This window comes from Eurypyga helias, unplaced genomic scaffold (assembly GCF_000690775.1).
Source record: "Eurypyga helias isolate BGI_N326 unplaced genomic scaffold, ASM69077v1 scaffold8709, whole genome shotgun sequence".
Taxonomy (NCBI): domain Eukaryota; kingdom Metazoa; phylum Chordata; class Aves; order Eurypygiformes; family Eurypygidae; genus Eurypyga; species Eurypyga helias.
Genome location: NW_010270071.1, coordinates 40,510 through 46,296, shown reverse-complemented (window position 1 = coordinate 46,296; position 5,787 = coordinate 40,510).

The following is a 5,787-nucleotide window of genomic DNA, read 5'->3' as shown; positions in this document are numbered from 1 at the left end:
TAAATCTTCTGTTTGATGAAAGAGTCTGTTTTGCCAAAGGATCCGTTTTCCTTAAATATACTTTTTTGAAGCAGAACATCTAAAACTTTTGGCTGTTGATTCTGACAACAATATTATTTTTCCTTTCTTATCAACATTCTCTGTGCAAACATACCAACCTATCATGGTGTTTTCTGTGTTAGCAACCAAACTTGAGTCCAGCATGCCTTCTGCCATCTCCACCAAAGCAACAAACCCTGAGGAACGGGTTTAAAAACAAAGGCATGTAGATGTGGAAAGACCCTCCTTCATCTTTCTGTGCCCGTGCCTATGCCATTCCTCTTGTACCTCAGCTTAAACACTTGGAAACTCCCAGTGATGGAGATCCCAAAGCCTCTCTGCACCATCAGTTCCAGCACCTCCTCTTTACGGATAGAGCTTTCCTAAATGCTCACCTCCTCTCTTTTACTGAAGATAAAGCCAATTAGGTGTTGTCCTTCCCTATGCAAATAGACCCAGTGATCATTGTAACCTTTTACCATACCCCTTTCAGCTGCTCTCTTCACGTGTACTCTCTTGCAGCTGTCCTCAGTCTTTTCTAGACTGAACAAATAAAATTAGAAAAAAAAATTCTATACAGGTCATGTTTTTTGAAACCTCTTATCGGTCCTGTTGCTCTCCTTCAGACTTCCTCCTGTGCTTACACCTTTATTTGAAGTATAGAGTGCAGATCTGTGGTCTGGGCCTCCCCAGCACCAGAATGACTTCCATGTGAAGGGTGCTCTTAATACTTCTTCTAATATAAGTATCTTTCTGGCCACAGCATCACACACCAGGCTCATGTTTGAGCTTGTCCTCTAACAGCTGCCCTAGCATATTGCCAGTACCATGATCTGGTTCCTTCTGTGTATCTTAATTATGCACGGTGGTTTTCATGTAAGACTATTTCTAAAGTTTATACAGAACATTTAAAATCCACTCCACCTCCCAGAGTTGTAATCCCGGTCCATTTTGCTGTTTTAATGTAGTGTAAGAACCATGTCTGCTCCACCATCCAAACTGTTAACAGTAATTTAAATGAATCGTGACCAGCACAGACTCCTACTGATGGTCCTCTCACTTCAACAGCGACTCACTCATGCCTCATCTTCAAGGATGGAATTCTATCCAATGGTTGAAAAATAGCAATTATTTCTGTCAGATAGATATATTTTCTGATACCAAGAGCTTTCCATAGAAGACCTGAAGCCACAAGCGATACCAGTGAATAATAGGCGAATACCTACTCATCACCTGTACCAAGAAGCAGGCTTGAGTACCAAGCCCTGAAACTACACTCTCTCCTTTTTTCTTTTTTTTAATAAGAGGACAGCAGCGAAGCCAGATTATTCATAGCTCCGAAAGCAGGATGGGCACATCAGTATGCCCCTAAAGCCAAGATGATGAGCTAATCAACTTCGTATTGTTAGAAGAGTCCCCACCTATGCTTTCACACAAAGGGCCGATTAGCTCACAGGTATGCAAAACTCTGGGAGGATGCCATCTTTCATCGCTACCAGAAGATGTTTAATATACGTGAAGTTGCCAACCATTAAGTGCTTGTGCGTGTGTGTACACACACGCGCAGCCACTTGCTCGGGTCCCAGGAGCTGCGCACGGCCTCGTGCTAATCCGCTGTGCCAGGGCAGAGCCCTGCGCTGGGCACGGCTCAGCTGGATCATAAGGCCCTGCGCCACTGGCTGACAGTAGCATGGTAGATGCTGCCTTTGCAGTCCAAAGGAAGCAAATTTTAACACATTTGTCCTGCTTCCAATGGCAGTGGCTGTGATGGGCTGGAATCCCAGCTGAGGGTGTCTGCATGGGGAGGAAGGCAGTCTACAGTGCATGATGCTTGTCCACTGCTCTTGCAATGTCCAGGTGCAAGAAAACACTCCACCACACAAGCACGGAGGGAAATACTGAGTCTGAGTGTCTAAGTGCACTGCAACTTTGTCTTCCCATACGCCGCTACGCTCTGTATAGGAAGGTCAAATAAAGAGCCGGACTGCAAGTGTACACAGTTGAGCATTACTGCTGAGGCAGGTTGGTGTGATTTCCATGCCAAACCAGGCCTGATAATGGGAAGTATTAGCTTGATTGTTGGAGGTTCTTAACAACTCCTCCCCATCGCCCCTGTGTGGGATGCACATGGGCGCAGCACTTCTCTCGGTAAACGCTGCTTTATCATTGCTTCTGATGTCATCTCTTAGGAAAAGTGCTGCAAGGCCCAAAAGGGAAACAAGCAGGATGGATGAGGCTTAGAGCAACCTGGTCTAGCGGAGGGTGTCCCTGCCCGTGACTTGCAACTAGATGATTTTTAAGGTCCCTCCCAACCCAACCCATTGTGTGATTCTATGACTGACATATTCCCCTCTTCCTCCAGTGGTGAAGCTGTACTGTTCAGGGACTGTATGTGCCAAGGCTGTGTACAGCCCATATTGAACCACTGACAATGTACTTGTTCCCTTTCAACGTCCATCAGCAGTTCTAAAAGTGCAAACATAATCAAGATTTATGTCAGAAAGAAATAATTGGAGGAAGAAACTCTCCCTACTATAACAAAAGAAGAAAGAGAAAGTCAGTAACACATTTGTTGCCTTCCAACGTCATACCTTATCTCACCTGCGTAGGAAGTAATGTGTCCTCACTGTTTTCTGCACTCTTCTTCCAGGCTCCTTGGCGAAGATTTGCAGGATGTCAGGAATGTCCTATGCTCCCTGTTAGTTTAACAGTCACCTGGAAAAGAATTTTGCCGAAAAGCCATGTGTTGAAATGTGCTTTTGACAAATATATAAGAAAAATGTGTTTCCTAATATGTTTTCTGACTGTGGTGTGTAAGCAGTCAAAAACACAGGAGCGCATCACAAAAACATATGCTTGCAGATAGAAGAGCTTTCTCTCACCTTGCTTATACAGGGATACACCAGCCGTTGTAGTATAGAAGATTTTTCCATCCGGGCCACCTGTCTTCTAAGGAGTGGAGATGTTGAGGGTGTGCCACCTGCACCTCCTCTTCCCAGGGCTGTGTGCAATGAGGGCTGGTTCATGTTGGGCAATTCAAGCCCCTCCGGAACTAAGTGTAAATTCACGCCCTACAGCTTGCGGGGAGAAATTATCCCAAAATAACTTTGGTCTATTTCTGACAAAAAGTAGCTGGCTAAATGCCTCTTGCGCTTTGCTGGCTTTGGAGGTGCAGTTCTAGTTTTCTCAGCTGGGCTCCAGCACAAGCCCCTTCACCCAGTGGGAGCTCCCAGCCCAGCCATGACCGGTCCTTCAGACAGACCATGACCTCTCCATCACTTACTGCCATCCGCAGCACGGCACATCAAGCGAGGCAAAGAAGGAGTTTGCAGAGGCAGGCAGCTCCCTTTGCTTCCTCTGGCCAGCGCTTGTACTTAACGCAGGGAGTTTTTTCTTTATAGAAGTCTTTGCACCAAATGACTTTGTCCTAATTACTGCACTACCTTGGTTATCGCTCGCACAAACATTCCCTTCAGATCAACATACTGGCTGGGCTAGAAATCACACAATTGATGTTTTGGTTTCCACTGCCTTATCTAAATCCAGTTACTGCTCAAAATGAGACTAAGTCAACAGACTTAATTGAATGAAAAGGCTGTGAGACAACCTAGAGATTTGTGGCTGTGTATGTCCGTGCATGAGTTAATCACTAAGCAAACACTTCACAACAAACAGAGCTGGCCTGAGCAGGATCGGTTTTTCCGTGGCCTGGAAGCTCCCGACACGCCAGGGTTGCGCGAGGCATTGTTGGGGCTGGCAGGAGGATTTAAACAGCATTGCAAACGGCATACTGCCAGGGAGAAAAGCTGGGGATGGACAATTGGAGCAGGCCATGAACAAACACTTGTGCTTGCTGCCTAGATCAGGAGATAGCACAGACCCTGTCGTAGTGGCCAAAAATAATTACCCCTCTGTAATTGCTGCTGTCCGGATATGTGAAATAGCCCTGCTGGCACCCAACAGCTGGGAGCAGGGAGGTGCTTGATGTTCTTAGCTCATTTCTGGGGAGGCAGCTGCAAAGCTCTGGATGTCCCCAGCTTCTAGTTCTTGCAGATACCCTAGGCTTTCCTGGCTCTACAGCCATAGCATTCCTCCTTGCTATGCAGTTCAAGAGAAAAAGGTATGAATGAAATATGTGGGAATGGCCACACTGGGTCACACCACTGCTCCACATCACCTCTCTTCATTGGAGGTCATGGGCAGACTCTTAAAAAATACCATTAAAACCTGTGTAGGGTCATAGCCAGGATCTAGTCCCCACTGTAACAGTGCTGCACAAAGCTGCTCTAGACCTGCAGAACTAAAAGGACAAAGCCTTACTCTGCAGTTGCAACTTGCTAGGGCAAAATCTGTGCCTCTCCTTTCTGTACCACCCGCTCAGCTCAGAGGCCCTGTGTTGGTACCGGGGGCAGCTACTGTTTAGGTAGGCTGCAGTAGAAATTTTCAGTTTCATGCCAACAGTTCATCTTGGCCATTGCAAAAAGGGAGGCTGAAGCTGCAAACCTCCTAAAATAGTTATTAAATATTTTCTAATTCAAGATGACTCATCTACTTTCCTGGCTGGTGGGACCCCATCAGGTGGTGGAGAACCTGAATCAGGTTCTTCAGGAGGCAATGACAGCCTTACGGACATCTAACGGTGACTTTGCCATGAGCAGTAAAAAGAAAGAGCCTCACCAATTCAGCTAGGGGTCTGAACATAATTTTGTTTGGAAAAACTCCTCCTGTGCTACAGACACCATGCCTCGCACAGGCCACCCACTTGTCACCACATTCTAGCTCGGGGCCAGGACATCTAGCTGTAAAAATGCAACTGTGGTGGTGTCCCCTAAACAAAGGAGGATACTGAACTCAGCTAGATCCTTCCTCCCTAAAGGAGGCCACTGACGCCACCGTTACATTTGCAACCCGTTTGACAGTTATTGCTCTTTGGCGTGTCATACAAGCAGACAGGACAACTTTCCTAGCAAAGCCAGGAAAGATGGGAAAGATGATTCGCTTTGTGATCAGGTGCTGCGCAGTACGTCAAAAGAGACTGCCGCTGAACGCCCAGGTTTCAGGTTACAACAATAACACACAGCACTATATTTCATCCCTTTAACAAGTGCTGAATATGCAAAGGCTCCTTTCCCAGCTTCTGTCTCCGTCTTGGAAGCTGGGGAAGAGCTGCGTGCATAATTATTTTCAGATGCCATCCACTTTATTGATTATCTGAGCGCGATGCACAAATAAAGGCAGCTAATGCCAGGAGCAGAGATCGACTGAAGCTTTCTCCCTTTTGGGAAAAGCTAAAATAAAACCACCATATGAGCGGGTCATTGAAAGCAGGCTGGAATATATTCCCTATAGTCATTCTGAAAGTTCAAGGGCAGGGGAAAAGAAAAAAAAAAAAACAAAAGCAGCTGTCTCTGTGTTCACTAAACTTCTAATATCTGAAAGTGCTTAAAAAACCACGCATGCACTTTTTTTTTCATACAATCATGGAAAAACACACTAAGCTTTTGACTCAATGGTTTTGTTTTTCCAGCGAGTCCCTTCCAGGTTCCACGCGCCATCTCACAGTCACGTCTGCTGGGTGAGCTTCGAGCTAACAAACTTTAGAAGAGCTGTGTGATTTTGCCACATCAAGTTTCAAGTATCGGCTTGCTGGAAGTGCCGTGGAGAGGGAGGAGGGAGGGAAGTGGTGTGAGCTTTGCCAACACACCTGCACAAGCTTTGGGCTCTCCTGGACACTCTGTGTGCTAATGA